The following is a 9593-nucleotide window of genomic DNA, read 5'->3' on the forward strand; positions in this document are numbered from 1 at the left end:
GTGACTTAATTTCCTACATTGCAGACATAACGGGGATGAAGCAGAGGATTCCATGTACATTACACGTATCCAAGGCTACTTGGGAACATTGGTGTGTGTAGGCGTAAGGGGTAAGAAGGTGGGTGTTTGTTAGGTGTGAGTTGTGAGAGTATAAGGTAGGCATTAGTTATGTGTATGTAGGTGTCAGTAGGGGTATTTTACTTATCATATGTTATAATAACAGCTAACCCATGAATGATTTATTCAAAATGTGTGATACCCTTATGGGAGTGAGGTCATTATTTGTTAGCCATCCTCCTCAAATCTATGCATTGCTTTTGTCACTGTGTTCTTGTCTATGTTGTACCTGCCAATAGCATTGCAAAAGTATTTATAAATACTAGTAAATTAATCATCTGTAAACTCATTGTAAGCTCATTAATGGTATCATGTGAGGTCAGTGTAGGGTATGTATATGTTAGACCCTAAAAGTGTGAATGCCCTATATTTGATTAGTGAGTAAATGCCAAAGGTAGCTTGTGTGGACTTTAAATGACCCCATCTCTGACCCTTGGGTGCATCCACTTGTTGGCATTTAAATTGGAATTTAAAACTGCATCATGCTTACATTATATTACATATAGACTCAGATACTGTAAGTAAGGACTGGGCTGACTATGTTAATTAAATACTCAGTCACATACTATATTGCATACATGTAACTCACTCTTTCACGTCTTAGACATCTCTGCCAATCACCCTAAATTCACACATATGTTCCCTATATACTGGGATACCACTCTTTGCTGTACTCTCGAGTTCTACCGCTAGCATATCTTCCACTCAGAGTTAAATGTCAGTGACTTAATCTCCTGCTCTCTCCATAGCCCTGCAGTCTCTGCTGTCAACCCTCTGAGAGGTGAAGACATCAACTCACTTTCTGAGAATCTCCTGCCTATCCATTTATCTTCTGTTGCTCATGCAAAGAGGGACATTAACCATATTAAATCTCCTATCACTCCTTCCAAGAGAAAGATACATCCTACTCACTCTGCAGTCACTACCTCAGAAAGGCAAATACATGCTACTCCTTCTGCTGTTGGTAGCACAGAGAGGAATGTTCCTCCTACTCACTCTGTGGGAGTCTGCATTATCTCAGTCACATCTGTTTTTTTGCAGTTAAATAACCCCTACTTGATGTCTGAAACTCAGAAGCATGGATATTTATTGTTTATCTATTTCCCAGGGAGTTTAAGAAAATAAAAACTTGGGTTCAGAGTGCTGTGCCCAGTCCTGTATCTAATGTAGACATCTTTTTCTAAGAGAGTTAAATGCCACACACTCACTTTCCCTAATACCCTGTACTGCACCTAACTCTTCCATCACTTTCTTATTGAGTTAAATACCTTATGTTCACTGCCTGTGATCCCTTGTACCCCATGCTCACTGCCTCTAATCTCTCATCTGCCATACTGGCTGCCATAATCTCCTGCACTATCTGCATTGCTGCCTTGCCTTCTTTATCAGATTAAATACCCCATACTCACTGTTTCTAAACTCTTATGTCCCATTGCCACTATCTGTAATCTCTTTCACTACCGCCAATGCAACCATCTCTCCCTTATTGAGTTAAATACCCCATACTGATTGTCTCTGAACTCCTGTAGCCCATACTCGCTGTCTCTAATCCCCTGTACCCATAGTCACTGTCTAAATACCCTTGTATCCCATACTCACTGTTTCTATTCTCCCCTGTACACCATACTCACTTTTCCTAACCTCCTGCACCCCATACTCAATATCTGCAATGCCCGATCCCTCATACTCACTGTTTCTGATCTCTTTTATCCCATACTCACTGTCTGTAATCTCCTGCACTACCTACAATGCTACCACCTCTTCCAAATTGAGTTAAATACCCAATAATCACTGTTTATAGTCTCCTGTATCCCATACTTGCAGTTTCTAATCTTTTGTGCCTCGTATTCACTGTCAGTAACATCCCGCAGTACCTCCAAAGCATCCTTCTCTTACTTATTGAGTTACATATACCATAATTACTCTGTCTACTCTATACCCCTTGCTCACTGTATATAATTTACTGTATCTCATACTCACTTTCTCTAATCTGCTATATGCCAAACTCACTGTCTGTAATCTCTTATGCCACAGACTCACTGTCGCTAATCTCTTGTAAATAAATCCAGTATTTGTAAAGCGCACAGCTACCCATAGGCAGCCCGGCGCTGGGGGCAGTCGGTAAGATTAAGCAAGATATTGCCCAGAATCAGATGGTGCTGGGCAGACCCTTCTCGCCGGTGCCGGGGATCGAACCGTGATCCCCAGCGTCCGCCGTCAGTTGCCCTGGCCGCTGCACCACACCTCTTCCACAAGTACCCTGTACTCACTGTCTTTGATCTTGTGCAATTATTCCAATACTGCCATCCCTTTCTTATCAAGTGAAATACTCCATAGTCAATGCTTCTAATCTTATGTATTTTATACTCACTGTCTCTAGTCTTCTGTACCCAAAACTCACTATATCTGTTCTCTTTACCAAAACTCATTGTCTGTAACCGTGTACCTCACACTCACAGTCTTTAATCTTGTAAACAAATAAGTGATTGGGCCATCCCAGCTTACACCACCCATTGCCACTGCCAGAGCTGCTAATGCAGTAAATGTGCAACTACTAGTCATCACACTGTGACAATACCGACTGTTCGAGCCCCCCAAGCTATAAGAATGGCTGGGGAGGCAGGTCCCAGAAGTTTTAATATTCATTGGATTAGTAAAAAAACTCTTGTTGTGTTCATGTCTATATTATACAAACATGTGGCAGCTGCCATAAGTGCCAGTGTTGACAATTAAGTGCTGGTGAAGAGGCTCAAATTGAGGACAGCATTTATCCCGCTACTCACTGCCTTAACCGCTTGTACCCCAAACTTACTGATTCTGAACACAATAGTGATTTGAGGAAGGGCTCTCTCTCTACTAACGACGACGTTGTTTAGTATTTATGTCTCTGAACTCGCCCCACTGATTAGAACTTTTAACCTGAACCCAACATCTTATGCTGATGGATAAGAACGTTAACCATTCTCTAAAATTACATGACTGCCCTCAGTAGCAGGATGAGCAAGCACTGCTTGAAATTGAATTTAAGCAAAACTGAGGTGCTACTGTTCGGTAACCTCTCTCCAGCTTTGTCTTCTGCCTGGTGGCCAGGCAATTTGGGCCCTCCTCCTACTCCAGTGATGACATCCAATAACCTTAGTATATTTGTATTATCCGTATATTCTTTGTGCAACTGTTACATAAACCACAGTGTGACGCTCATGTTTGAGTTACGTTTTACCCCTCATGTCCCGTGGTTAATATCCACGGTAAGATGGCCGCCACGCCAGCCGGTTTGTGACGTCATTTTCACCCAGGAGTCTTTACCACGATTTGCGCGCTGTGTCATTGATTCCCGACATTCTGTCGGGTTCCGGGGACCAAGTACTGCCGGTTTCTATGCCGCCCAAAGTAAGAACTTGTCATGTTATTCGTTAGTGTTACATCGAGTATTCTGATGTGTTGGAGCACTAACGTTGATATATAATTGGCAATATCGCTAGGTTGTAAAGTGGCTTCCGATACGTAAGTTGCATTTGCATTGCACATTTGGTGGTTGATTCACTTTGTTGGTTTGCTGGAGGATACAGCGTGCTAACGTAGTTTTTAATGTTTTTTGATGTTATTCAGAGATGACCAGTCTGGCTTGTTCTAAACGTGAGTAGTACTCTTTTGAGGACGAGTTGCTGACATTTTAAAATAACCTATATGCTTGTTGCTCGTTATAGTTTATTGATTTATTTTTTTCACTAGACGATCAGTGGGTCCAATTAAAGGGACATGTGAGTGATTTCACTATCCTTTTGGCATGTAAACTCTCTAGATACACAACTCTCTAGATAGATCACGTCTGTGGTTCTCATTTGGCACGGTAATGGTTTTACGATCAGGGTACTCTCACCAGGTGTTTATTTAAATTGGTTTATTTAAATTGGTGTTATTATTTGCATGAAATTGGTCATGCTGTTTGCACTTTGTTGTCTATTTGTGTTGGGCTGACTGCATAATTCTCCTTGTACCTTAGGATATGATTTATGCTTCTGCTGCTATGTTTGTATTAGATACTCCTGTGCAACTTTTCTGTCCTGAAGATGGTCCTAAGGATCGGCTAGACCAACGAGGACCGAAACGTCGACGCACTACGCCTTTTTGCTAAAAATTTACAGATTCACTTGTACTTACTCTGTAAATTTTACTGTATTATTGTACTTGTATGTGGTTATATAAGAGAAGTGATTTACTGGCTACTAAGACCAAACAAAACAACGGCAAACTATTTACGTTTTAAAATACTCTTTTAAAATACTCTTCAGATTCTCACAAAATCAAAAACATACTAAACAAACATTGGCATTTGATCCAAACTGAACCGGATCTCAATAACTTGTTCGACAAGAAAATCACGTTTGCCTTTCAAAGGTCTAAAAACCTTAAAGAACTGTTGAACACTCCGACCAAACCCAAAACAGCTTGGAAAGGCATGTCTAAATGTTTCAATTGCATCCATTGCAATAATGTTATCACTGGAAGGACAATCAGTCATCCGACGAAGGGTTTTACAATTGATATGCATCATTCCAGTACATGTGATACCGCCAACTGCATCTATCTAACTAAATGCCCATGCGGTAAAATTTACATTGGCCAAACTGAGCGTAAGATCAAGGTCCGCATCACGGAGCACAAAAGCAATATCAGATTGAGCAACGTGAAATCAACTTTAGCAAGCCATTGGAAAGAAATGGGTCACCAAATTTCTCAATTGAAATTCATGGTTATCGAGAGCATCCAGCAACGCCCAGACATGGATCCTGTGAAACAGAGACTAATGGCAGAATTTTATTGGATAAAAAAACTGAATTCAACCCAGCCCTTTGGGCTAAATGATCGGATTGAACATGCATGTTTTTTATGATCTGAAACCTTAGCGTTGACTTTTGACATTTTCTGATCCCCGTACATTTTCTCAGTATCTCGATGGTTGAATTGTTTGTTTATTACAGCAAGTACTTCAGTTACTGTTTAGCATAACACATTGTCATCCACATGTGATATACATAAAGTTTGAGATTCAAATTCTGAACCTTCTCCTAACTGATGGCTCCGTAAACGGAAAAGGTTTCTCACATGATCGGTGTCACTGGGCTGCCATTGGCCGCGGGCACGATCAGGTGATTTTAATCACGTGACCAGAACTTCTGTTCACACACGCGGAATTTGAATCCCAACCATGAAGACGCTGCCGCGTCCCGTTACTCGTAAGTGATAATGAGTTTGATTTAGAGTTTTTAATATGTATTTTTGAGTTCCAGTGGTTAGAGTTTAATGTAGCCGCCTGTTAATTTTTAAAAAAGTTTGTTATGTATGGCTTAATTTTCACGTATTTATCACTTAATGATTTCTTGGTATCACGTTGTGACAAAGTGTAATGTCTAGTGTTGTATTATATCGTAAGAGTGACTAATTTGGTCCTGTTTGCGCTTAATTTTCAGACCCCTGACGAAGGGTCATGTTGTTGTGGACCCGAAATGCATTGGGTGAATGGAAACATCTTTGAAAATCAGATTATGACGACATAAGAATGGAATTATGTTCGCTATGAATTTTTGCTTAAAAGTATACAACGTATCAACAACTATAATTTGAGTTACGAAAATAAAACAGATGAACTTGGAAAAGAAAAACTTGGAGTAGAAACTTGTTTTCTTTGTAAAAAGAGTGCTCAGCCTCGAGGATAGAGTGTTCTACCCTCAATATTCGTTGTTATATAATTTGTCCACATTATATGCGAAAGGTGTTTTTGTACTACCATTGTACCGAGTGTTATTATTTTGGTAGTATTTCAGTTGCCAGACTTTTACCTTTGAGAAAAGCTACTTATATATAAAAAATCAAAATAAATGTATATTTTTGATACAATTCAAGTGTTATTATCGAAATCCCTAAGGTTACTTTGACTAAGTGTTCTCTTCTGTGACACGTATAACACTGAATTTATATTTAAATGATTCCTTCCTGGACATTTTGATTATATTATCCATTAGCCTTGGCTTTATCATGGATGAGACACTTATCTATGAGACCCAGGTGTCTAAAGTGGTGTCCTCCTCTTTTTATACCATTAACACCTTGAGAAAAGTCCTCCCCTTTATTACTAGAAACACTAGGAAAATTGTTGTGTCCTCGCTAGTCCTGTCCAAGCTGGACTATTGTAATAACTTGTACATGAATCGTCAGACCATATTACTAAGGAAACTGCATACGGTACAAAATGCGGCTGCCAGACTGATCTTGGATGTTCCTAAATATCAGCCAATAGTGGCAGCCTTTCAGGATCTTCATTAGCTCCCGGTACGCCAAGAAATCAAGTTTAGAGAATCTGCATCGCTCACAAGGCTCTGCACAGAGAAGGTCTAACATTTATTTGGAATACATTTAATTGGTACTCTCCAAGTAGATCTCTAGGCCAATGCTAGACTGGGTACCACTGTTAGAATCGGAAAAACAAACTGGGGTGGTAGGAGTTTCAGATACTCTCTTCCACTATACCCTAGGACCATACCAACCCATCTTGTATTTAGAAAACAGCTCAAAACCTGGCTCTTCAGTGCGGTAAATTCTGGAGGCAAGATGGTGGCCGTGGCGTGGGCTGTGTGAGCAGCTCAGTCCCTCGCTCCGGGATTTTGGGAGAGAATTCGGTACCAGTACCGACCCTCGCTACGTTGAGAAGTGCATCAAGTGTACTAAAAACTACTGAGGATACTTGCTCTAAAGATGTTTTTCGGAGACGCGCTTGAAGCTGCTGGAGGTGCACGCAGGGAGCTGGGTGCCGATCAGAGCTGCTGCCTGGGAGGCGAACGTAGGAACAACAGAGCTGGTGATGGTGACTGCTGCACCTGCTGTGAGAATCTTCGGTGGGTGTGCAGAGCGGAGCGGCAGAAAATTGTGGTGTGTGCCTGCGGACAGTCTCGAGAGAGCCATGGGGGAGCTGCAGCGAGAACCGGAGGCTAGACCAGACGGACCCACAGGACTGAGACCAGCGAAGGTGGGAGGCACCGGGACGCACAGCTGAAGTGGGTCAGCTGAAGCAGAAAAACCCACTAAGAAACGTTAAGAACCTCGCTGGGGAGTTTTCAGCGGGGAGGTAGACGGAGAGGTAAAAACCTGAGCATGAGTCTGCATTAAAGTCAATCCTTCTGTTACATTGGTGTATAGCTGCACTGTATGGTTACACTGTATTACGAGGGGGAAAAGCTGGTGAAGCAAAGAGTGTGCCCCCCCTTCTATTCTTTTGTGTGTTTTTTGGGGACACCTTGGACACCTCTTGCCATATACCTGTTATTACCGGCTATCTACCGGCAATCAACTGGGTTTTGAGACTGTATACTGGATAGAGGTGGTATGGAGGATAAAAGACACAGTTAAAAAGAAAAAAACCTGCTCTTTTTCTCTGCCTAAATCGAGCACATGGATATTTTGGCTATTTCTCCGGCTCTGCCCACACCTGCATCAAAGTTTCTTCGGCTACCGCCCGGATGGTTGTAGGTTTCCTCCTTCTTTGGCAAAGAGCTCCATTTTGGCGGCTCCCTGCCTTTTTGGTAGGGTTATACTGCTGGGAAGTCCATGGGCATGGAGGAGCTAAAGACACGACCCGAAGGAAAATGCCGCGGAAAGTCACCACGCGTAGTGGCAAAACAAAGGAAGTGAAAATGCTGCAGGGGGAGCAGCAGACAGAGGTTAGAGCGCCATCCTAAATGCTTCTACCCCTAATTTAAAAAAGGGGGGTGTATGGGTAGAGAAGACAAACCTGGTTGCACGTGTAGTAAAACAGGGAGCACATACTCTGCCAGCACTGTTTGGGAGACAGATATCCAAAAACGCCGCATTACAGCCTGCGGATGGTGCCGGACCTGTTCTACATAAGGCAATGGTGGTGAACTTACCTAGTGATGAAATCTCTCCTCCTCGTATCATTGTCGTAGCAGAATCTACAGGCAATACCACAGCAATTAACATAGAACACTCGAAAGAGCAGGAAACTTGGCTCCGAATTTTCCAAGTGCGGAGAATGGCATTATGGGAGACGGAGTCCCTGTTAGCACCTCCAAGGAAGCAATGACTGGCAGTTTGGACAATCTTGTTTCTGTGATAGAGTATTAACTGAGGGCGCCTCTTCACAGGATTTGACAGTGTATCTAGAAGCTGCAGATAATTTGTATTCTCTGTCATATCCATCCTCAGACGAGAGTACTAATTTTAGTAAAGACTGGATCGATTATGGTGAGGGTAGTAGCACGGTGAACGAATCTATGTCTTATCCAGTTTCACCAAATGTCAGTGATTCTACGGTTAAAAGAGTGAAGAAGACAGGGTCCCATCGTATGAAATCTAAGTCGGAAGAGCCGATTTCAGTGAACACCAAGGGGGTGCTAGGAGCAGAACTAGTTTTGTCTGAAACAGCAAGTACTGATGGAGAGAAGAATTCTAATGAGTCAAATTCACCTCAAGACATTACTTTGTCTATGATCTACAACAATATGATGAGCCATAGGACGTAAATTAAAGCTGAAAATACGCGTACGCAGGCAACGTGTAGCAAAGTGAACACTGCAGTTCGTCGTGTGATAAAAATCTGCTCAGATACTGCTGTTAGAGTTACAGAAGCAGAGGCCAGAATTTTGGCATTAGAGGATGATGGATCAGCTCAAAAAGTGGAGATGGACGCTATCAGAGCACATCCGGATGATCTCAGCTATAAACTAACTGAACTTGAGAACCAGGCACGCAGAAATAACCTGCGCATCTTAGGTGTCCCGGAGAAGAAAGAGGGGTCTGACATTCAGAAATTTGAATGCGAACTCGTCACCGAATCTTTCACAGATTTGACTCTTTGGGACTGGTCAAAGGAAATTCAAAGAGCCCATAGGTTTCCGTTTACCATCAGGAAGCCCCGGCAAGGAGAGGAAGACCGCTCGAGAGCAATCTTAGTGTGTTTCAAAAAATTTCTAGCGAGAGAAGCCATATGTGCATTAGCTAGGCCATATAAAAAAGGGTTGGCCAAAGATTGTAATTTCTTTGTCAGGCCAGATTTTTCCCAGGCAACAGTCTCTAAATGTTGGCATCTCCGTCAGCTCATACCAGGCTTCCATAAAAAAGGGGCCACTGTATTTCTGAAGAATCCTGCAAAGCCCAAAGTTATTGGAAAAGGTCAGATGAGATTTTTCTTTTCTGAGATTGAGGCCAAAGAGTTTTTGGGGTCTCTATAGAAGTAGACGACTTTAACTAATATTAGCTGTAGCAGTAGTAGTAGTTGGCTGCTCTCTTTGTATGTTGATGGGCTTTGTCTTAATTTTGCTTTTCCTTTATCTCTGCATTTAGGGGGTCTTTTATTTTACATAGAGATTTTTAGGGATAATATTTTCTTTTCCACCCTGGGGGGTAGGGCCACGGCACTCCATAATTTGCAGGGACTGATAGCCCCTGAGCCTCATATGGTG

This window comes from Lissotriton vulgaris, chromosome 4_1, assembly GCF_964263255.1.
Source record: "Lissotriton vulgaris chromosome 4_1, aLisVul1.2, whole genome shotgun sequence".
In the NCBI taxonomy this organism is placed as follows: Eukaryota; Metazoa; Chordata; class Amphibia; order Caudata; family Salamandridae; genus Lissotriton; species Lissotriton vulgaris.